Below are 26,149 nucleotides of genomic sequence, written 5' to 3'. Positions count from 1 at the left end.
TTCATTAAGTAAACAGATTATAACAAGTTTAACCCCTGATTTGAACTTCCATTGAGAGTAAGCAAAGCGAGAGTGCATCATAGTACAGTAAAAGGTTTAATGAAAGTAAAAATTATGAAGTTAAACATTTAGGTAGTTTAATTTAAGTCATTATAATGTACACTAATGTATGTATGTACGTAACTTTATAATATTGATGATCTTAACTTTATGAAGGGAGGGAGAGTGAAACGGGAAATACACTAACAGGCAACCTGTGAAATGTAAACAAAGTGCGCATCATGGTACCGCATACAAAACTTATGTACCACATTTCCACAAGGCTTTCCACTTTATCCATTGTAGAGTCACAAGTTCAGGTGGTTCTTTTAGCTTGCAAAGGAAGATACGGTCTCACCAGCCTTCTTAATAGAGTCTGCTGACTTGAAAATAGTAGACAGTAGATGGTGTCAAGATGGTGGCCAGCAATGTTATTAGTTTTCTGGCCTCTCTTGTGTCTGTGAATAATACCCAGCTTTACTTCGAGAGTTAGACACTTCCTGGTTTTCTTAGGAAAGTTAGGCCACATTGCAGGGCATTTTGGTGGTAAGTTGAACTAGGGAAGATGAGCTGCTGGTGACGCTGTTATGTTTTGACTGTGGAGTGAGTGGTGCGCGTGATCTTATCTTGATCTTGATGCTACAGGTGACACAGAATTTCTTCTGAGTCAGGCCTTTGTATCGGCACCGCCTGTGTTGTCCATGAGAGGCTTGATCTTGATCTTTATTCTACAGGTGTCTCAGGATTTCTCCTGAGGTAGGCCTTAGTACCAGCAGCTCCTGATGTATTCAAAAGCCCGTCAGCTTGCATTATACGGTGGGGCTTTCAAATTTGGAAAAAATTACCTGGATAAAACTTCGTTAAAGCAAGTTTGGTGTTCGTTAAACGAGCAGATGGTAGTAAAATGAAACCTTCGTTGTAGCGAAATTTCGTTGTGTGAACCTTCGTTAAACGGGGGTTGCCAGTACTTTTATATATATATATATATATATATATATATATATATATATATATATATATATATATATATATATATATATATATATACAGTAAAAGTCCTGCAATCAGGAAGTCATGGGGGTTCAGGCATTCCGGATTCTAGGATTTTCCAGATTGAAGATAGTAAGGCTGAAAGTAAGATTAAAATCTTTAGGGTACTATGTAAACCCCACTAAACTAACCCCAACTTGCTATATCTCTTTGTAGTAGTTATAACATCTTACAGGGATTGCTACTACCACCAGTCCACTGTGTACTTCCTCACCACACCACACAAGATTTATGTAGGCTTTTTTTTTTTTTCTTGAAGATTTGCCAGACTATGGGGGGAGTGGCATGGGCCTTTCCAGCCAGTATGGCAGCCCATATGTGATGATTGCTCTTTTCCTACTTGTCAACTTGTATTTGTGTAGGTGATTTCACTATTTTACGTGGGCTATTCCACCATCCACATATACTGAGAAGTTTGAGTGATTGTACTGTACTGTACCCCACATAATATGCATACAGTCCACAATACTTATGTCACACTTTATAAAATAACTTTAAGTATAATACAACACACATTTCATAACATAAAACATTTACTGATGTCTGATAAAGAGAAACAAAAAGAAAGGAAGGCTTCCAACATCATATGCCAGCCAATCACGCCACCAGCGTCGAGCGTACACCAGCTGGACCACCCACGCAGATAAAAGGACTCCACAACACACACACACACACACACACACACACACACACACACACACACACACACACACACACACACACACACACACACACACACACACACACACACACACAGATGCTTGGGGAGATAGATTCTGAACCTAATGATAGATAATTTGATGGTCCAAAGAGTAAAGGAAAACACAAGATTCAGAGGAAACGATGAGGCGGCAAGATTAGACCTAGTTTTTACAATGGATATACACCAATTAACGATGATATAAGATACTAGTGCCCATTGGGAAAGGGTGACCATGTAATATTAGAGATGGATATAGAAGAAGGAAAGGAAGATAGAGATGGAAGACCCAAAAAGTATGGCAGAACTGTTAAATAGTAAATTTCATGAGGTCTTTACTAAGGAATCCAAATTTGAAAGACCACAGGGTAATAGAGAGACTGTCTATATGAAAGAGATTAAAGTAACCAAGCTTGAAATAAAAAAGTTGATGACGGAATTGGATGAGGAAAAGGCAATGGGACTGGATGAAGTCTCAGGCAGAATACTGAAAGAATGTAGGGAAGAACTAGCAAGTCCAATATACAACATCATAAAATGCTCAATAGAAAATGGAACAGTGCCAATGGAGTGGAAAAGAGCTAAGGTGGTTCCCATATAAAAGACCGGAAGGAAGGAAGAACCTTTAAATTACAGACCGGTATCACTAACTAGTGTAATATGCAAGATGTGTGAAAAAGTAATAAAGAAGCAATGGATTGAGTTTCTTGAAGACAACAAAATATTATCAAATAGCCAATTTGGTTTTAGAAAAGGTCGGTCATGTGTGACAAATTTATTGAGTTTCTACTCTAGAATAGTTGATAAAGTACAAGAGAGAGAGGGATGGGTTGACTGTATTTATTTAGATCTAAAAAAGGCTCTTGATAAAGTTCCACATGAAAGATTACTATGGAAGTTAGAGGAGAAGGGTGGCTTAAAAGGAAGCACATTGAGATGGATGAAGAATTACTTAAGGGGGAGAGAAATAAGGACGATAGTTAAAGATATGAAGTCCAAGTGGAGAACAGTAGACAGCGGAGTGCCACAGGAGTCAGTATTGGCACCAATACTTTTTCTTGTATATATAAATGACATGCCAGAGGGAGTGAACAGCTACATAAATCTGTTTGCGGATGATGCGAAACTGTGCAGAGTCATTAAACAAAAAGAGGATTGTGAAATACTACAGGAAGACTTAAACAAGATCTGGAAATGGAGCAAAAAATGGGAGATGGAATTCAATGTGGACAAAAGCCATGTCATGGAAATGGGAAAAAGTGAAAGACGACCAGTGGGAATCTATAAGATGGGAGATGGAGTAGAACTAGAAAAAGTAAAAAAGGAAAAGGACTTGGGAGTGACAATGGAAGAAAATAATCAACCAGTAAGCCATATTGATAGAATTTTCAGAGAGACGTATAATTTGCTAAGGAATATTGGAGTAGCATTTCACTACATGGACAAGGAAATGATAAAGAAATTGATAAGTACTAAAATAAGACCTAGATTGGAATATGCAGGAGTTGTGTGGACTCCCCATAAAAGAAACACATAAGAAAATTAGAGACTACAAAAATGGCTACAAGAATGGTTCCAGAATTTAAAGGGATGGCATATGAGGAGAGACTAAAGGCAATGGATCTACCAACCATGGAGCAGAGAAGAGAGAGAGGGGATCTGATACAAGTTTATAAATTGATTAACGGAATGGATGAAGTGGATAATGAGAAACTGATCCTGAGAGAAGAATATAACTTTAGAAGCACAAGATTGCATAGTAAGAAACTAAGGAAGGGACGATGTCTGAGAGATGTTAAAAAATTTAGTTTCCCGCAAAGATGTGTTGAGACTTGGAACAGTTTGAGTGAGGAAGTGGTGTCAGCAAAGAGTGTACATAGTTTTAAAGAAAAATTGGATAAGTGTAGATATGGAGACGGGACCACACGAGCATAAAGCCCAGGCCCTGTAAAACTACAACTAGGTAAATACAACTAGGTAAATACACACACACACACACACACACACACACACACACACACACACACACATCACCTACAGAAACATAAAACACCACTTAAAATACCTCCAAATATTATTCTCTTACGAGTTTGTGTTAAACTCAATGTCGGTGATGACATGTTCGGTTTCGGCTATTATTATTATATATTTATTACTACTATTTCTTACTTTTTACATATTCAACTCAGCCTTTCAAATTTTCCGGATTATAAGGTTCCGGATTTAAGGACTTTTACTGTATCAACATACAGTAAGTCCTCGTTATACGGTACATATGCGTTCCTGAAAACCTTACCACATATCGAATTTACCGTATATCGAACCCATTATAACATGTAATAATAGGGAATGTGTTCCAGCACGTCAAAAGTCATTCCTACAGAAATGAAAATACATGAAAATAATCATTAAAAAAAATAAAGTAAAGTACTGCACAAAAGAAATAAGCAGAAAATGTTTTTATTTGCCTGTCAATCACCATGTATTCTATCAGATGATGTCCTTCCCGAAGCTAAGGGACAATAGGGATTTCAGCCCTTACTCACCTTCCGCCGAGTGGGCAGACAAGGATAAGACGTTGTCATCTGCACTGTCTGAAGCAGATGTAGAAGGGCCAGCTGTAGCAGGGTCGGCACGTTTCAGTGGTTTGAAGAAAGAGGATACTGAGGAAGGGCCAGCTGTAGCAGGGTCAGCAGGTGTGATAGGAACGGCATGTCTGACTGGCTTGAAGAACGAGTAGATGGAAGACTGTTTAGTTTTTCTTGTTTTTTCATCATAGATTTCTTGATGAATTTTGACACTTTTCTCTACGCCATGAGCCACTTTGCTACTCCTGGCAGGATTTTGATCACATTCCTTCAGAGTTTCCAGAGCTTTTTCGATACCGAGACATTCTCAGAGAGTTTTGTTGTTCAGGCCACGCACAGGTTCTTCCTCGTCTCCCTCTTCTGCCTCCTGTGATGCCTTGTCTAGCTCTATAAGTTCATAATTTGAGAGAGATTCAGCATGGCTTTCCAAAAGATCTTGAATATCATCATCATGAACTTCATCGAAGCCAGCCCTATGGCACAGATTTACTATGTCATTTCTGATCACACTGATGTCTTCTTCAGTGAAGCCTGGGAAGTCATGCGCATTCTGGCCATATTTTATTCCATGCCAAGTTCATGGTAGACTTCTTCACTTCGTCACAAGAAGACTTGATGTTATCTAAGGCGTGCTTGATGTTATACGACTTCCACCATTCACTGATAGTGGGTTTGCCAGACCAAACAATATAGTTGCTGCATTGTTTGCCGCTTGTAGTAGGTTTTTAGTGTTTGCCATGATTATTATGAATATATTTGTACTTACAATAGACCCTTTAATATTCCACTTATTCATTTAATTAGTAATGCATATAAGTAATATGTAATGCAGTTAAAAAAAAAAAAAAAAAAGCGAGGGAGGGGGGAGAGATAATAGGCTCCAAGGGTGGTCAAGTTAAAGTTAGTACTGTGAGTGGCACGCCAAGTTCATGGTAGACGTCTTCACTTCTTCCCAAGATGACGATGTTATCTAAGGCATGCTTGATGTTATATGACTTCCACCATTCACTGATAGTGGGCTTCCCAGGCCTATCTGTGCCCTTTATCAGTTGCTGCATGGTTTGCCGCTTGTAGTAGGTTTTTAGTGTTTGCCATGATTATTATGAATATAATTGTGCTTACAATAGATCCTTTAATATTCCATTTATTCATCAAATTAGTAATGCATGTAAGTAATATGTAATGCAGTTAAAAAAAAAAAGGAAAGGAGGGGAAGAGATAATAGGTTCCAAGGGTGGTCTAGTTAAAGTCAGTAATGTCAGTGGCACGCCAAGTTCATGGTAGACGTCTTCGCTTCGTCCCAAGATGACTTCATGTTATCTAAGGCGTGCTTGATGTTATACGACTTCCACCATTCACTGATAGTGGGTTTGCTAGGCCCATCTGTGCCCTTTATCAGTTGATGTATGGTTTGCCACTGGTAGTAGTTTTTTAGTGTTTGCCATGATTATTATGAATATATTTGTGCTTACATTAGACCCTTTATTCATCTAATTAGTAATGCAGTAAAAAAAAAAAGGGGGCACTGGAAGAGATAATAGGCTCCAAGGGTGGTCAAGTTAAAGTCAGTACTGTGAGTGGTGGGGAGGTGTAGCGTGGATGACGTCATCACCCCTAGTCCCCCGCGCTGGGCCCTCTTGGATGACATGAGCGGATACCGTATTTGTGAATTTTTCTTACCGTATATCGAATCGAGGGTAGTAATTTCCAAATACCGTATCTGTAAATTTACCGTATAAAGAACTACCATATAACGAGGACTTACTGTATATATATATATATATATATATATATATATATATATATATATATATATATATATATATATATATATATATATATATATATATATATATATATATATATATATATATATATATATATAATACTCCGCTTAACGAACAGGATAGGGTGTGTCAAAGCTGTTCATAGAGCGAAAATTCGTCAAGCGGACGTAATTTTCTCATAGGAAATAATGGAAATAGGGGGGGATGCGTTCTGGGCTGGTCCCCAACATACCACATGGGTTAAGAAAAAAAAAAATTATATATACGTTTGGCAGCATATTGGGCCACTGGTGTACCACTACTTTTATGATGTCATATGAGTCATTGGAAGTTAAGGCGGTGTCACACTAGCACTTTTGCGTCTACTTTTTCCGTCGTTTTTCAGAAAATCGACAATATTTTGGCTGCGGCCTGTCACACACAAACGATGTTTCGTCATCACTTTCCGTCAGGGTTGCCATGTTTGTCCGTTCAAGGACAGTCTGTCTTTTTTTGAGCCTGTTTGTCCTTAAGTTTTCTTGAAAAAAAGGAGTCAAAATCTGTCCTTTTGTCCTTTTTTCAGCAAAATTTATCTATTTAGTTAGTTTTTCATTGTGAACCACGGATCTGGTCAAACCTTCAAACACGCAGTCAATAAATTTGTTTCTGCAACTTCCTATCTTTTTATTGTTTTATCATATTTGTTCTTGTGTTATATAGAAATAAATCGGGCATATTATAAACTTATGATTTTTCTGTGGGATCGCAGACTGGTAACTATAATAAGTAACTGGCAACTCCGTTAAAAAAAGCGCTCCCACTCCCAGGGCCTGCAGGTTCTCTCTCTCTCTCTCTCTCTCTCTCTCTCTCTCTCTCTCTCTCTCTCTCTCTCTCTCTCTCTGCTGTTATACACTTTTAAACACATCCCTTAAACACACACACACACACACACACACATATATATATATATATATATATATATATATATATATATATATATATATATAATGCACACACTTTGTTGTGCTGTCCTTTTTTGGAGGCAAATGTCCTTCTTTTAAAGCAGGTCTGTCCTTTTTTCATGTGTAGTGTCTGGCAACCCTGCTCTCCGTCGTCACTTCCTGCCAACACAGACCGACAATGTAAACAAACATGGAGGCCACGCTGTGGCAGAGATACACTGCTCTGAGTGTAATACTGTGTATTACGAAACTTAGACGAGCTAAACAAGCCAAAAAAGCGTGCATGGATGCATTCATGGTTAGTGGTAGAACCAATGCGCGTATAAGCAGGTTGAGGAGACGCGGCAAGTCTTGTGGTCTTGGTCTTGATATGTAAACAAAAGCAGAAAATTTGCAGATGGAAACAATCCCCATCGTCTGACAAATTCATGCGATAAGTTCATGCGGAACGTTGAAAACTAGACGGAAATCGCATTAATCGACGGAAAAAGTGCTAGTGTGACACCGCCTTTAGAGGAGCTACATACAAATTCTCTCACATTCTCGCATTTATGTTCACAAAACAATATTTCTATTAGCTTTTTACAAACCTTGCCCCCAAAGAAAGGATTGTTTTGTAATTCATAAATTGAAATCTTACATGGAATACCAAAAAATAAAGCAGAGATGAGATCAGCCACAGACGAATCGGGAGGCTCGTGGCCACTCAGCCGCTTCTTCTTCTTCTTGTGACCCTTTTAGCCTGCATGTTGTCTTTCTCCATGATATTTGTTTCCACTTCTCTATTGCCTGCTATAATGGATATCATATCTTAGTATTCATATACGCTCATGCCATGAGGATAATTTTGACTCCGTGGCACTGAGTGATAGTGAATTATTCATGAAATACCACAGTATTTCATTAGTAATTCATCCTCGTGGCATGAGCGTATATGAATACTAGGATATGATATCCATTATAGCAGGCAATAGAGGACTAAAAACATAAACATCATGATGAAAGTAACACATAGGTAAAAGGGTCACAAGAAAAAGAAGCAGCAGCCAAGTGGCCGTGAGTCTCCTGCTTCGTCTGTAGCTCATTTCATCTCTGCTTTATTTTTTGGTATTCCATGTAAGATTTCACTTTATGCATTACTAAAACAATCCTTTCTTGGGGGCAAGGTTTGTAAAAAGCTAATAGAAATGTTTTGTGAACATAAATGCATATATAAGACAGTAACACCATCTCGAGAGGTGGTATTCCCAGCAACCTCAGAGCAACCTGATAGCAACCTTGTCACCGTCCCTACAAGCGTTCATGGATGCCATTCCGTTGCAAGAGGTTGCTCTGACATTAAAGAATCTTGGATCCAGCTTCAGGAGCGCTAGAGACAGGCAGGAAGCCAGACAATTACAGTGAAGCTACCGTTCGGTCCCTCACCCGCAAATTCAAACCCAGAAAATTCGCTAAAACGGATGTGGTTGTACGTTATGCGGACTTTTTGGTCTAACTTTATACAGTACGTTAAACCGGAAATTCGTTAAACGAACGTTCGTTAAGTGGAGTTACATCAGAGTTACGTTCCTGAAACATGACGTAAGTCGATTTTGTACGTAACTCAAGTTTTTGTACTTTCAAAGCATATTATCGAGTTTTCAACCAATCATTTTTTATGGTTATTCAGGTAAGTAAAAGGTTATATTGTTATATTGGTATATTATTTACAACTATGTAGGAATATATTGATTAGGGCCGCGAACGCGAAGGACTGCAGGTTGCCGAGAGGGGTGGACGCCTGAGGCCACCAGGAGGGTGGGCAGGTCGAATGTTGTGACGCCCAGGGCGGACAGCAGGGAGCTTTGTGGAGTGCGGTGGGAGTAGAAGCATTATATAAGTAAAAGGTTATATTGTTATATTATTTACAAGTATGTAGGAATATGAAACACAAGCTTGTTTTTGTTGTTGATTAGGGGCGCGAACGCAAAGGACTGCATGTTGCCAGAGGGGTGGACGCCAGAGGCCGCCAGGAGGGTAGGCAGGTCGAGTGTTGTGACGCCCAGAGCGGACAGCTGGGAGCGTAGTGCAGTGCGGTGGGAGTAGAAGCGTGGGCAGTGGAGCAGGAAATGCAATAGGGATCAGCAGACAGGCGCAGACGGTGCAAGTGAGCAGCGAGTGTCGTGTGGCCTAGGCGAAGGCTCCAGAGTTGTTATTGTTGTGATGGTGGGTGCGCAACCCCTCAAGGTCGTCTACTTCCCTGTTGTCATGGTAACAGGCTTCCCATTTTCATTTACTCTCCCTCACACACAGCTGCTGCCTCACTCGCTCACTCATTCGGCCAAAAAATATTGTAACCTAACATTAACATACACAAGCAACTTGTAGTTTTTTTTTTTTTATCATACGAGAATGTTTGACTTCACATGAAATCTATTTCTGTTTCATCATCTGACTTAAGAAAGCTGAAAGCCAAGTTAATGGAACATACCTGTTTCTGAGGTGATGTTGAAGTAAGAAGTTCTTCATCAGGGGAGTATGGGGATGAACATCGGCTTGAGGTTGATGCTCTGGATGGAGTTGACAGTCGGGATGGAGTTGAAGATGTGGATGGAGTTCAGGCTGGAGATGAGGCTGAGGAATGAGAAGCTTGCTTGAAGAAATGAAGAATTGATGACTGTTTAGCAGCATATCTCTTCTCATCATAGATTTTTCTGTAGCAAGTCACTGCATCTTCCATTGCTCTGTGAACTCTGGCAAAGCGTTCTGCATTTGGGTCTTGCTCTTCAAAGAACACCATTGCTTTTTCCAGGGCTTGAAAAACGCTTGCCATGTTTTTTATTGTAAACTGCCATAACACTACGTCGTCATTTTCATCAGCCTCTGTTTGTTTCCCCAGCTCCATCAGATCTTCGGCGTTTAATTCTGAGTCTTGAGAATCGAGGACCTCATTTATGTCACTCTCCTCTATGTCCAGACTTAACTCATTCCCAAACTTTACACAGTTGCTCTTGGTCTCCTCTACACTATCACTATCAAAAGCCTTTAAAGTTATTCACTAGGCTAGGACACATGCTTTTCCACACACCATTCATGTTTGACTGTGTAACCTCAGCCCAACTTTCTCCAATGTTTTTCACAGCACTGTAAATATTAAAACCTTTCCAGAACTCTTTCAGGCTTTTATCACCATTTTCTGTTGCACGGATGGCCTGTTTGAAGGTTCTTCTCAAGTAATAGGCCTTGAAGGATCTCATCACCCCTTGATCCAGTGGCTGAATCAATGACGTTGTGTTTGGTGGCATAAATACAACTTTAACATTTGGGTTGAGTTCACGTAGGCTTGCAGAATGACCAGGAGCATTGTCAAGAATCAGCAGTGCTTTAAACGGCAGATTCTTCTGTGCACAGTAGCGCTCAACGTCAGGCACAAAACAACAGGAGAACCACTCAATGAACATTGCCCCTGTCACCCCAAGCCTTGGCGTTACTTTTCCAATAAACTGGGAGACTAGCTTTAAGAATACCCTTCATAGCTCTAGGATTTTCTGAGTGGTAAACTAGCAGCGGTTTCAGTTTAAAATTGCCGGCACAGTTATCCCCTAAGAGCAGTGTGAGTCGTTCCTTAGAGGCTTTGTGTCCTGGCATGCTTTTCTCCTCCTTTGCAATGTATGTCCTGCTGGGCATGCACTTCCAGTTCAGTCCCATCTCATCCACATTGAATATTAGCTGTGGAATGTAGCCCTCTTCTTTGATAATTTTTTCTAAGGTTTCAATGAACACTTGCTGCTCCGTCATCAGCACTGGCAGCTTCTCCACATATTTTTCTGTTTGTTAGATTTCCTCTAACTTTGAAACGTGTAAACCAGCCCTTGGAAGCCACAATTGTTTCTCCATCCTGGTTACTTTCTTTTTTCAAGGCCTCATAGAGTGTGCGGGCTTTCTCACAAATTATTTGCTCACTCAGCGGCATGCTCTTCTGATTATTGTCCTCAATCCACAGCAAAAGCAGTCTTTCCATCTCTGTCAACACACCTGTTCTTTGCTTCGTTATCAATGTAGAGTTCATGGGAGTAGCGCCCTTCACATTGGCCAAAATACGGTCCTTGTCCTTGAGAATGGTAGCAACAGTCGTCTGACTCATCCCTAACACAAAGCCGATCACTGATGCTTTTTCTCCCTTCTCATGTCTTTTAATTATGTCCACTTTTTCTTGTAGCGTAATGGTTTTCCTTTTCTTAGCATCACTGCTATCACTCAGGAGTTTTCTTTTTGGTGCCATTGAGCAAGATACTAAGATAGTCAGCAAACGCAGATGTAGGAACACTCTTGCCAGGGGCGACGGTGTGGTGGAACTGAGGCGTGAGTGTTATTGTATTCAAGCGTGAGGCGGGCGGTGTGGCGGATAACCACTAGTGACGCCTGGCGGCCAACAATAACAATAAACCCAGCGCTTTACGATTTATAAATTTTCAATTTTTAAATCTTAAATTGCCTTATAGTGGACTGACGTAAGTGCGAGTTTTACGTAACTCGAGACCGACGTAACCCGGGACCTTACTGTGTATATATATATATATATATATATATATATATATATATATATATATATATATACAGTAAGGTCCCGGGTTATGTCAGTCTCGAGTTACGTCAAACTCGTAGTTACGTCAGTCCACTATAAGGCAATTTAAGATTAAAAAAATAAAAAAATTTTAAATCATAAAGCGCGAGATTTATTGTTATTGTTGGTGGTTACGTCACACCGCCCGCCTCACGCTTGAATACATTAACACCCTGCCTCAGTTCCACCACACCGTCGCCCCTGGCAAGAGTGTTATCCTACTTCTGTGTTTACTGACTCAAGTTCTTAGTATCTTGCTCAATGGCACCAAAGAAAAAACTTCTTAGTGACAGCAGTGATGCTAAGAAAAGGAAAACCATTATGCTACAAGAAAAAGAGGAAATATTTAAAAGACATGAGAAGGGAGGCAGCAGCTGTGTGTGAGGGAGGGAAGAAGAAAATGGGAAGCCCGTTACCATGACAACGGGGAGGTTGACGACCTTGAGGGTTCGCGCACCCATCACAACAATAACAACTCCGAGCCTCGCCGGGCCACACACTGCAGCTCACTTGCACCATCTGCGCCTGTCTGCTGATCCCTATTGCCCTTTCCTATTGCATTTCCTGCCCCGCTGCCCACGCTTCTACTCCCACCGCACTGCACTACGCTCCCAGCTGTCTGCCCTGGGCGTCACAACATTCGACCTGCCCTCCTTCCTGGCGGCCCCAGGGCCACCCCTCTCGGCAACCTGCATTCCTTCGCGTTTGTGGCCCTAATCAACAATAAAAACAAACTTGTGTTTCATATTCCTATATAGTTGTAAATAATATAACAATATAACCTTTAACTTACCTGAATGACCATAAACAATGATTGGTTGAAAACTCGATAATATGCTTTGAAATGTACGAAAACTCGAGTTACGTACAAAATCGACTTACGTCATGTTTCAGGAACGTAACTCTGACGTAAACCGAGACCTTACTGTATATATATATATATATATATATATATATATATATATATATATATATATATATATATATACACACAGGCAACCCCCGCTTAACGAAGGTTCACACAACAAAATTTCGCTCCAACGAAGGTTTCATTTTACTACCATCTGCCCAAACTCACTTTAACAAAGTTTTATCCAGGTAATTTTTTCCAAGTTTGAAAGCCCCACCGTATCACGCAAGCCGACAGGCTTTTGAATACACCAGCGCTTCTCATTGACAAAACACACACCACTCACTCCCCTAGTTCAAAACAATAACAGCGTCAGCAGCAGCTCATCTTCCATCGCTCTACAGTACTCGACAAAAGTACGCGGCGACCGTAAACATGCGACGCAGCGACCCGTGAAATCATTGCATGGAAAGAATTCTGAGGATGATTTTAAAATAATTATGACTAGACTATATGGCAATAGTGTGACGTCACTGCAGTCCTGGGGTAACGGATTTAGGGTACGTACTGGCCTGGCACGAGTGGTCAGTGTAGCTTGGTGTAGCCTCAGGCTGTCATATTGAGGGGACATTAGCTGCCCGATTGTTTTCTAATCCGTAGACTTTCTTTCAAAGTTCTGGGTGGATTTCCATAGCCAGTGATTTTATTATGGCTAATAGCAAAGAGTTGGGACAGGATGCCATAGCCCAGATCATTGCTCTGAAGGAAGCTGGCCACCAAACTAAAGAAGTGAGTGACTATCTTGGTCTGGCTAGATCAACAGTGCGGAAGTGGTATGCGCGTTTTTGTGACAACGGATGCACGCAAACTCCAGCCCCCAAAAAATGTTCAGGACGGCCTAGAAAAACATCTACAAGATCTTTGACAATTATCAAAGAAAAGTCCTCATGTTACAGCCAGAATAGTGAAGGAACGGAACCCTGGGGTGTTAGAAGTTTCAGTAAGGACTGTATCACACTGAGTAAATGAACTTGGCTACACCAGCAGCAAGCCTGTGCGCAAGCCCCTTGTTACACATAGACAGAGAGAAAAACGCATTCATTTTGCAAAGAAGTATCAAACATGGAGTGAAGAGGACAGGTTGAATGTTTTGTGGTCTGATGAGACCACTTTTAATGTTACATGTAACAGGGGAAGCCATGTCTACCGTCGTCAAAGAAATTATCATCTTGACCCTCGATACCTGAAAAACTGACAAATTCCTGGATTTCTTGATGATATGGGGGTGCTTTTCTGGCAGTGGGTTAGGCCCTTTAGTTGTGCTGCCTAGAAACATTAGAGTTAACCAGAATGTGTACCTGGAGCTTCTCAGTGACCATTTGCCAGATGCATTTGACAAGTTAGGGGCCAAAGTGTTTCAACAGGACAGTGCCCCTGCTCACACTGCCAAATCTATAACAACTTGGCTCAGTGACTGTGGTGTGTCCTTTATAAAAGAGTGGCCAGGGAACAGTCCCGATTTAAACCCAATAGAAAATTTGTGGCACATTATCAAACAACATCTGCAGGGCCGGGACGTCAGTACACTACCCAAGTTGGAGGCAGCCAATCGTGACGCCTGGATTAATATCCCCTCCACACATCTTCACAATCTTGCTGCATCCCTTCCACATCGTCTTAAGGCTGTGTTGAAGCGCAAACGACATCCTACAAAATATTAAGTGAGTAGAAATGCTTTGAATGTATAATTTTCCATAAGTAACTGTGCCTTTACTCCATGAATTTGTCGCGTGTTTATGGTCGCAGCGTACTTTTGTCGAGTACTGTACATGCCACCAAAACGCCCTGCAATGTCGCCTAGCGTTGCTAAGAAGACCAGGAAGTCTCTTACTCTCAATGTGAAACTGGATATTATTCACAGACACAGGAAAGGCCAGAAAACTAATAGCATTGCTTGACTCCATCTACTGTCTACCATTTTCAAGTCAGCAGACTCTATTAAGAAGGCTGGTGAGATCATATCTTCTTTGCAAGCTAAAAGAACCACCTGAACTCGTGACTCTACAATGGATAAAATGGAAAGCCTTGTGGAAATGTGGTAGTACATAAGTTTTGTATGCGGCACAATGATGTGCTCTTTGTTTACATTCCACAGGTTGCCAGCTAGCATCTTTCCCGTTCCACTCTCTCTCCCTTCATAAATTTAAGATCATCAACATTATAAAGTTACTTACATACATACATTATTGTACATTATAATGACTTAGTCTTAAATTAAACTGCTTAAATGTTTAACTTCATAATTTTTACTTTCATTAAACCTTTCACTGTACTATGATGCACTCTCGCTTTGTTTACTCTCAATGGAAGCTTAAGTCAGGGGTTAAACTTGTTATAATTGGTTCGCTTAATGAAAATTCGCTTAACGAAAGTTTTTTTAGGAATGTAACCCCTTCGTTAAGTGGGGGTTGCCTGTACTATTGAAGGCTTCATTTATATCTAACTTTTTTTTTTATTAAACACATTAAGGTTCTGTACAATACATTTTTGGAAATAAAAACACTTGCAGCGGTCTCGTTGTACTTGTCCCTGTTCTTTCAAATTGTTGATACTGTTGATCTAGGAGCACCCATTTGCACTGCATCAACACTGTTAGCTATACCTGCCTCACACTTTCATATAAGCTCAAGCTTATCTTTGAAAGGCAGGAAATTGTGCTTTTTAGAGCCGGGGCTGAAGGTGGCTTTGCACAGCATGGTCGAAGCGGCATGGAGGCAGGAGGTGGAATGGCGGAGCATGGCCTGCCTGGACAACAGCTGGTGAGAGAGAGACGCAGAGGAAATGACGCACAGCCTGTGGATTGTTTCCTCTGCCAGATTTTCCTAATGAAAAGTAGCAGAAGCACGCTTGAAAAGTAGAGGATTTCACCACAGTATATCCCAATACAAAAAATTACTACTTATTACTTTAACTACTATATTTTGTACTTACCACCATCCGCTCATATTTTTTTTCCATGGGGTTAGGGGGAGGGGAGTGGAGTCCTCTTACACGATGTACCATTTTTTTCATAAGTTTTCTCTGGCTTCTTTTTTTTATCTATAAATTATTTCCATTCTTATCTAAATTTAACCAAAATATTTTTCTTCTTAACAAAACTTAATTATTCTTATTGCCTTTAAGATATTTCCTTTCACTTCCTGTGCATCACTTTTTTTAAAGATTTGCATTATCTAGTAAGTCATTTTCTTGACGTATGGTGAGGTGAGAGAAGCGAGATGTCATTACTTCCCTACTCACCAAAAAAAAAAAAAAAAAGCACCATAACTACACCATTCTCAATGTCACGGTTATTATTACTACTACTATTATTATTCTTACTTTTATTAATGTTGTTAATATCATCATTATTATTGTTAACATTTAGAAAAATTACAAAAGTAGCCCAATAATGTCATCAAGCAGCCCAAACATATCATGAATTAAGTAGCCCAAAAAATCGCAAGTAGCGAATTATGAATTTAAGTAGCACGTACCCTTCAAAAGTAGCCCAATGCTCTACTTTTCGCACAATCTGGCAACACTGCACACAGGGTAGCATCGGTTTACACTTCCGCCTGGCAGGCTGGGGACGAATTTGGGATGGCAGTGGATTTTGACCAGGTGGGTGGCACATTGGTGAGTCAGTCATTCAAATCTTGAGGATTGGGTATTAATTGGCAATAATTCGAACTGCGAACGGTCGAATCACGAGGATCCCCTGTGTGTATATATATATATATATATATATATATATATATATATATATATATATATATATATATATATATATATATATATATATATATATATATATATATATAGATATAGATATATATATACAGGCAACCCCCCATAACCAATTATAACAAGTTTAACCCCTGATTTGAACTTTCATTGAAAGTAAAGCGAGAGTGCATCATAGTACAGTAAAAGGTTTAAAACATGAAAGTAAAAATTATGAAGTTAAACATTTAGGTAGTTTAATTTAAGTCATTATAATGTACACTAAAGTATGTATGTACGTAACTTTATAATGTTGATGATCTTAACTTTACGAAGGGAGGGAGAGTTAAACAGGAAATACACTAACCGGCAACCTGTAAAATGTAAACAAAGTGTGCATCATGGTACCGCATACAAAACTTATGTACCACATTTCCACAAGGCTTTCCATTTTATCCATTGTAGAGTCACAAGTTCAGGTGGTTCTTTTAGCTTTAAAGGAAGATGCAGTCTCACCAGCCTTCTTAATAGTCTGCTGACTTGAAAATAGTAGACAGTAGATGGAGTCAAGATGGTGGCAAGCAATGTTATTAGTTTTCTGGCCTCTCTCGTCTGTGAATAATACCCAGCTTCACTTCAAGAGTAAGACACTTCCTGGTCTTCTTAGGAACGTTAGGCCACATTGCAGGGCGTTTTGGTGGTAAGTTGAACTAGGGAAGATGAGCTGCTGGTGACGCTGTTACGTTTTGACTGGGAGTGAGTGGTGTACGTGATCTTGATCTTGATCTTGATGCTACAGGTGACACAGAATTTCTTCTGAGTCAGGCCTTTGTATCGGCAGCGCCTGTGTTGTCCACGAGAGGCTTGATCTTGATCTTTATTCTACAGGTGTCTCAGGATTTCTCCTGAGGCAGGCCTTAGTACCAGCAGCTCCTGGTGTATTCAAAAGCTCGTCAGCTTGCATAATACGGTGGGGCTTTCAAATTTGGAAAAAAATTACCTGGATAAAACTTCGTTAAAGCGAGTTTGGTTTTCGTTAAACGAGCAGATGGTAGTAAAACGAAACCTTCGTTGTAGTGAAATTTTGTTGTGTGAACCTTCGTTAAACGGGGGTTGCCTGTATTGGTTCTGGCCTAGCAGTGAAAAGTGGTTCAGTTGTTTGTTTACATTTGTGTGACTGCAACGTTCCAAGGTAGAACTTCCAAGCAGCAACTGGCCAAGATGAGGTGCTCGGTTGTTTATGATTGGACAAAGCTGTTTGATGAGTTTCTCATAAAGAGCAATAAAGGCCAAAAACAGCAACGAAAAAATAGCAATGACTTGCTGTGTGGTGAAGGGTCCGCCGTGTTTGTTTACAGTTGACAAACTGTGTGTGACTATGACTGGCGACGTAAGTTGGCAGAAAGTTGACGAAAAAGTGTTAGTGTTGTGTGTACATCCCACCACCCCATTGTACTGATCATGTACCATTTTTTGTTCCAGATTTTACATTTAATGTGCTTTCATTCATTGTTTTCTTACCCATTTGGGTTATGTACATGTCTTTTCTCAATTTATAAGGAGTTAGGAGAGGAAATTCCGTGTATCCAGATAATTCGCGTATCTGCCAAGGTCTTGGCTGCTATAATACAGATACATGGGCAATTACTGTAATACCAGATACAGGCAACCCCCGATTAACGAACGTTCACAAAACGAAATTTTGCTACAACGAATGTTTCCTTTTACTACCATCTGCTCATGTAACGAACACCAAACTCACTTTAACGTAATTTTTTCCAAGTTTGAAAGCCCCGCCATATCACGTAAGCAAACAGGCTTTTGAATACACCAGCACCTCTTGTGGACAAAATGCGTACCACTCACTCCCCTACCCTTTCCCGCTCTTACTTCAAAACAATACCAGCGTCCAGCAGCAGCTCGTCTTCCCTTACTCAACATGCCACCAAAACGCCCTGCAACCAGCAATGCAATGTCGCTTAGCGTTGCTAAGAAGACCAGGAAGTCTCTTACTCTCGAAGTGAAGCTGGATATTATTCACAGAAACGAGAAAGGTGAGAAAACTAATAGCATTGCTCGCCACCATGGCTTGACTTCGTCTGCTGTCTCTACTATTTTCAAGTCAGCAGACTTTAAAGCTAAAACAACCACCTGAACTCATGACTGCAATGAATAAAATGAAAGCCTTGTGGAAATGCGGTACATAAGTTTTGTATGCAGTACAATGATGTACCTTTTGTTTACATTCCACAAGTTGCCGGCTAACGTCTTTCCCGCTCCACTCTCCCTCCCTTCATAAATTTAAGATCATCAACATTATAAAGTTACTTACAAACATACATTAGTGTACATTATAATGTTTAACTTCATAAATTTTTATTTCATTAAACCTTTTACTGTACTATGATGCACTCTCGCTTTGTTTACTCTCAATGGAAGTTCAAGTCAGGGGTCAAACTTGTTATAATTGGTTCGCTTAACGAAAATTCACGCAACGAACGTTTTCCTAGGAACGTAACTTGTCCGTTAACCCTTTCCTTCCGGCAATCGTATATATACGATTGCATCAATGCGTCCGTAGCGATGGCGATCATATACGTAATCAAGAATTTTTGCGCCTCAATTTTGAGCTCCAAGCACGGTTTCTCGAGTCAGATGGTGAGTGGAAGTGTCTGGCATGTTTCCACATGTAGTGTTGTCACTAGTTCTGGAAATTTAGCGGCAACTAAGCTATTTTCCCTTTCTCTGGGCAACACTTGGCAACCCCATCGACCCGCCGGGTGGAAAGCACCATGATAAGAGCGAAGGATCTCAGATCATAACTCACCATGGAGCAGGACAGAACATATGTATTTAGCAGTGCTTCTGAGTTTGAAGACAGTGACAGTGAATATTTAGAAGAAGAAACTGAAGAAAGCGAAGACATTAGTGAGGACTCTGAAAGTGAAAAAAAATATTACCTATCATTCTTTCATGTTAATTTTTTCATTATCTTCGATTTTATAATAAAATGGTAGAAGGTAACTTGTCAGAGAGAGAGAGAGAGAGAGAGAGAGAGAGAGAGAGAGAGAGAGAGAGAGATATCAACTAACAGGTTGGCGCATGAAAGCGTGTGTGTGCATGTGTGTGTTTCACTGTTTGATCTGCTGCAGTCTCTGACGAGACAACCAGATGTTACCCTATGGAATGAGCTCAGAGCTCATTATTTCCAATCTTCGGATAGGCCTGAGACCAGGCCCACAACACACACCGGGACAACAAGGTCACAACTCCTTGATTTACATTCCGTACCTACTCACTGCAAGGTGAACAGTGGCTACACGTGAAAGGAGACACACCCAAATATCTCCACCCGTCAACCCATCCCTCTCTCTCTTGTACTTTATCAACTATTCTAGAGTAGAAACTCAATAAATTTGTCACACATGACCAACCTTTTCTAAAACCAAATTGACTATTTGATAATATTTTGTTGTCTTCAAGAAACTCAATCCATTGCTTCTTTATTACTTTTTCACACATCTTGCATATTACACTAGTTAGTGATACCAGTCTGTAATTTAAAGGTTCTTCCTTCCTTCCGCTCTTATATATGGGAACCACCTCAGCTCTTTTCACTCCACTGGCACTGTTCCATTTTCTATTGAGCATTTTATGATGTTGTATATTGGACTTGCTAGTTCTTCCCTACATTCTTTCAGTATTCTGCCTGAGACTTCATCCGGTCCCATTGCCTTTTCCTCATCCAATTCCGTCATCAACTTTTTTATTTCAAGCTTGGTTACTTTAATCTCTTTCATATAGACAGTCTCTCTATTACCCTGTGGTCTTTCAAATTTGGATTCCTTAGTAAAGACCTCATGAAATTTACTATTTAACAGTTCTGCCATACTTTTGGGTCTTCCACCATTCCGTTTCTCCTTTTAACCTTTCTATTGTTTCTTTTGTCTTATTTTTCCATTTATGAATCTGTAGAACAATTTTGGTTGTTCCTTACATTTTCAACAATGTCCTTTTCATAGTTCTTTTCTTCTTCCTTTCTCACCTTAGCATATTCATTTCTTGCTGTTTTGAAGTTTTCCTTATTTTCTGGATTTCTGTTTCTTCTCCACCTTTTCCATGCTCCATCTCGTTTCTCCTTTGCCCTAGCACATCTTGCATTAAACCAATCTTTCTTTCCTTCTTCTTTAGGTCTATATTTGGAACATATTCCTGACCCCAGTTTTGTATATTTCCAAAAATAAGTTATATTTCTCTTGAACCGTTAATGAGTTTTCCATCTCCTCCCAGTTTACGTTTTAAAATAGTTCTTGAGATTCTCAATATCAGCCTTTCTGTAATTTAATCGGTCTCCTTTGTATGATTCATCTCTATCTTCCTTTCCTTCTTCTATATCCATTTCTAATATTACATGGTCACTCTTTCCCAATGGGCACTTGTATCTTATATCATCGTTAATTGGTATATCCCTTGTAAAACTAGGTCTAATCTTGCCGGCTCATCGTTTCCTCTGAATCTTGTGTTTTCCTTTACTCTTTGGACCATCAAATTATCTATCATTAGGTTCAGGAATCTATCTCCCAGGCATCTTCCCCATACCACTTTCATAATTTTCCCAGTCTACCTCCTTACAGTTGAAATCTCCTACCAATATCACTTTTCTCCTTTCCTTAATGATTCTTGTAAGACTCCTTATTGTGTCATCTATCATGTCTCTATATTCTTGGTTAGTCCATGAGTTTGTTTTGGTGGCACATATGTTCCAATGATTGTTAACTCCTTTTGTTAATATGCATCTTAACATACAGTATTTCTGATTTTCCTTCCCAAACTCCACTTGATTTACCACTATCTCCTTCCTTAACATCATCATGACTCCTCCTCCTCCTTTACCCACTCTGTCTCTCCTCCATATATTATACCTTTTATCTATGTCTATTTTATTGCCTCATTTAACTTTGTTTCCACCAGGCATACAATATCTGGTTCTTCTTTCTTTATGTAATCTCTTAATTCTAATTTACTAGATAAAATCCCATCTATGTTTGTATACATCATTTTTAATCTCTTGTTCTTATCATTTTAGTTAAACTTGCTCCATTCTTTTCCTTCTTTCTCTTTTATATACCATTTCTTATCCTGTCTCCTATAATTCTCCAAAAATGCCTTCTTCTCCTCCTCTGACCTTTCATTATTTTTTCTCTTGCTTCTGCCACCAGTTCATTGTCTCTCTTCCTTTCCTCCTCGTTTCTATTTTTCTTTATATATATATATATATATATATATATATATATATATATATATATATATATATATATATATATATATATTCAACCTTCTGTTTCTCTGAGTCTTGTTTTTCTATATAGTACTTCTTCTGCTGCTGTTTGTGATTTTAGTAATATCTTAATTGGTCTCACTGTTCCTTCTTGATATGGTCCCATTCTATGGATTTCTTCTACTTCCTCTTCTAAGTTCTGTCTATCCTCGTCATTCAGATGTTTTAGTAGGTCTTTTACTGATTTCATTTCGTCTTTTTCCCTTCTTGGTCTATATTTAACATTTTTTTCTTTCAGTCCAAAAATAATTACACTTCTTTTTTTTCTGCAATTTCTCTTACTAAATTTTCTTTTTTCTTGAGGACTCCTATCATTTTGCTTGTCATATTTTCATCTCTTTCTTTTAACTGTTCTTGAAATACTTCTTGAAATGATTCCTTGTCTTTCTTATCTTGGATTCTCCATGCATGTACTTCTTTTTTAATCACGTCTTGTACTCTTTCTTCTTCTTTGTTAACTAGATCTTTTAGCTTCTCTTTTTTTCTCGGCTTTACCAGTCCTTCTTCCATCAATTTCTTGTAGTTCGCTACTTCCACTTTTAATTCTTCATTTTCGGTTCTTAGCCTAGTTTCATTTTCTTCCACTCTTTTTATCCTTTCTTTCAATTTCTGGAGCTCTTTATCCTGTTCTTCATTCTCTTTCATTCCCATACTCTCCTTTATCAATTTATCTAATTTATGTTCGATAGTTAAGACTCTATCAAATAGTGAAGTTTGCGCCATATCAAAGCCTTCAAATTCTCTTTCTCCCTCACCAACATTGTCATCATCAGCTTTCATTCTTTCCCTTGTCACATACCTGCATTTAGATGGAATATCTTTCTCACTCATTATTATTTAACACTATATTCATGAAAAAAAAAAAATGAGTCCACACTTTTCGCCCAGGCCACTGTAAACCCAAACAAAGGTAGTGAAGATCAGCTGATTCTCGGGAGCGACGGTATTGCGTCTTCCTCTACCGTCTGTGTGTGTATTTACCTAGTTGTATTTACCTAGTTGTAGTTTTACAGGGCCTGGGCTTTATGCTCGTTTGGTCCCGTCTCCATATCTACACTTATCCAATTTTTCTTTAAAACTATGTACACTCTTTGCTGACACCACTTCCTCACTCAAACTGTTCCAAGTCTCAACACATCTTTGCGGAAACTAAATTTTTAACATCTCTCAGACATCGTCCTTCCTTAGTTTCTTACTATGCGATCTTGTGCTTCTAAAGTTATATTCTTCTCTCAGGATCAGTTTCTCATTATCCACTTCATCCATTCCGTTAATCAATTTATAAACTTGTATCAGATCCCCTCTCTCTCTTCTCTGCTCCAAGGTTGGTAGATCCATTGCCTTTAGTCTCTCCTCATATGCCATCCCTTTAAATTCTGGAACCATTCTTGTAGCCATTTTTTGTAGTCTCTCTAATTTTCTTATGTGTTTCTTTTTATGGGGAGTCCACACAACTCCTGCATATTTCAATCTAGGTCTTATTTTAGTACTTATCAATTTCTTCATCATTTCCTTGTCCATATAGTGAAATGTTACTCCAATATTCCTTAGCAAATTATACATATCTCTGAAAATTCTATCAATATGGCTTACCGGTTGATTATTTTCTTCCATTGTCACTCCCAAGTCCTTTTCCTTTTTTACTTTTTCTAGTTCTACTCCATCTCCCATCTTATAGATTCCCACTGGTTGTCTTTCACTTTTTCCCATTTCCATGACATGGCTTTTGTCCACATTGAATTCCATCTCCCATTTTTTGCTCCATTTCCAGATCTTGTTTAAGTCTTCCTGTAGTATTTCACAATCCTCTTTTTGTTTAATGACTCTGCACAGTTTCGCATCATCCATAAACAGATTTATGTAGCTGTTCACTCCTCTGGCATGTCATTTATATATACGAGAAAAAGTATTGGTGCCAATACTGACCCCTGTGGCACTCCGCTGTCTACTGTTCTCCACTTGGACTTCATATCTTTAACTATCGTCCTTATTTCTCTCCCCCTTAAGTAATTCTTCATCCATCTCAATGTGCTTCCTTTTAAGCCACCCTTCTCCTCTAACTTCCATAGTAATCTTTCATGTGGCACTTTATCAAAAGCCTTTTTTAGTTCTAAATAAATACAGTCAACCCATCCCTCTCTCTCTTGTACTCTATCAACTAATCTAGAGTAGAAACTCAATAAATTTGTCACACATGACCGACCTTGAGCATTTTATGATGTTGTATATTGGACTTGCTAGTTCTTCCCTACATTCTTTCAGTATTCTGCCTGAGATTTCATCCGGTCCCATTGCCTTTTCCTCATCCAATTCCGTCATCAACTTTTTTATTTCAAGCTTGGTTACTTAATTCTCTTTCATATAGACAGTTTCTCTATTACCCTGTGGTCTTTCAAATTTGGATTCCTTAGTAAAGACTTCATGAAATTTACTATTTAACAGTTCTGCCATACTTTTTGGGTCTTCCACCATTCCGTTTTCTCCTTTTAATCTTTCTATTGTTTCTTTTTGTCTTATTTTTCCATTTATGAATCTGTAAAACAATTTTGGTTGTTCCTTACATTTTTCGACAATGTCCTTTTCATAGTTCTTTTCTTCTTCCTTTCTCACCTTAGCATATTCATTTCTTGCTGTTTTGAAGTTTTCCTTATTTTCTGGATTTCTGTTTCTTCTCCACCTTTTCCATGCTCCATCTCATTTCTCCTTTGCCCTAGCACATCTTGCATTAAACCAATCTTTCTTTCCTTCTTTTTTAGGTCTATATTTGAACATATTCCTGACCCCAGTTTTGTATATTTCCAAAAATAAGTTATATTTCTCTTGAACCGTTAATGAGTTTTCCATCTCCTCCCAGTTTACGTTTTTAAAATAGTTCTTGAGATTCTCAACATCAGCCTTTCTGTGTGTGTGTGTGTGTGTGTGTGTGTGTGTGTGTGTGTGTGTGTGTGTGTGTGTGTGTATTTACCTAATTGTATTTACCTAATTGTAACATACGGGAAAAGAGCTATGCTCGTGTTGTCCCGTCTCCATATCTATTAATGTCCAGCTTTTTCTTAAAATCATGAATATTCCTTGCGTTGACCACTTCCACGTCTAAACTATTCCATGCTTCCACCCTTCTATGAGGAAGCTATATTTTTCACATCTCTCCTATAAGTGGCCATTTTAGTTTTTCCCATGCCCTCTCGACATTCTTCCATTCCACATACACAGATCTTCCTATCCATTTTTCCATGCCAATCATCACTCTGTATATTGCTATCAGGTCTCCCCTTTCTCTTCTGTTTTCCAGGGTTGGAAGTTGCATTCTTTTCAGTCTGTCTTCATAAGTCAAATCTCTTAAGTCAGGCACCATTTTCGTTGCAGCCCTCTGTACTTTCTCTAGTTTCCTTATGTGTTTCTTTAAGTTCGAGCCCACTGTATTGTTGCATATTCAAGCCTCGGTCTTATCATTGCAGTAATTATTTTCTTCATCATTTCTTCATCTAGATATCTGACGCCACTCTTATGTTCCTCAATAAGTTCAATACTTCTCCAATTATTTTGTTTATATGTCTCTCTGGCGATAGGTCATTGGTAATTGTCACCCCAAGGTCTTTTCTTCATGACTGGTTTTATGTCTTCATTTCCTATCTTGTACATACTCCTGATTCTTCTTTCACTCTTGCCAAACTCTATTTTCTTGCATTTTGTCGTGTTGAACTCCATTTGCCATGTACAGCTCCATTTCCATATTCTGTCCAAGTCTTCCTGGAGTAGTTCGCAATCTTTGTCACATCTCACTTTTCTAACAATTTTGCATCGTCTGCAAATAGGCTCACATAACTGGACACCCCATCCACCATGTCATTTATGTAGACTGCGAACATTACTGGTGCCAACACTGATCCCTGTGGAACTCCACTCTCCACCAATCCCCATTCTGATGGTCTGTCCTTAATTATTGTTCTCATTTCTCTTCCTACCAAAAGTCTTCCATCCATTTTAGTAAACTGCCATGCACTCCTCCTACCATTTCAAGTTTCCAGATCAGTCTCTGGTGTGGTACCTTATCAAAGGCCTTTTTTAAATCCAGATATATTCCATCAGCCCAACCATCTCTTTCCTGTATTACATCTATCACCCTCGAATAGTAACATATCAGGTTTGTCGTGCATGAACGCCCTTTCCTAAAACCAAATTGACACTCACAAAGTATGTCATTTTTCTCCAAGAAGTCTGTCCATCTATTCTTCACCACCCTCTCACACATCTTAGCTACCACACTTGTAAGTGACACTGGTCTATAGTTCAATGGGTCTCTCTTGTTACCTGATTTATAGATTGGGACAATGTTAGCTCTTTTCCAGTCTTGGGGCACTACGCCTTCCTTAATGAGGCATCAATTACTTCACAAACTTTTTCTGCCAATTGCTCCTGCATTCTCTTAAAATCCATCCTGATACCCCATCAGGTCCCACAGCTTTTCTCACTTCTAAACTCCCATCA

At 39.2% G+C, this 26,149-nt stretch overlaps 1 protein-coding gene across 1 annotated transcript in view; it reads right to left on the bottom strand.

The window, feature by feature from the left end:
- The window catches only part of LOC123507003 (mucin-5AC-like), a 74,166-nt gene that overhangs the window by 23,743 nt on the left and 24,274 nt on the right, over positions 1–26,149 (bottom strand). The gene's annotated exons all lie outside the window — the stretch shown is intronic.

This window comes from Portunus trituberculatus, chromosome 21, assembly GCF_017591435.1.
Source record: "Portunus trituberculatus isolate SZX2019 chromosome 21, ASM1759143v1, whole genome shotgun sequence".
Classification (NCBI taxonomy): Eukaryota; Metazoa; Arthropoda; class Malacostraca; order Decapoda; family Portunidae; genus Portunus; species Portunus trituberculatus.
The sequence above is the reverse complement of the archived record's forward strand: the minus strand, read 5'-3'. Positions and strand labels throughout refer to the sequence as shown.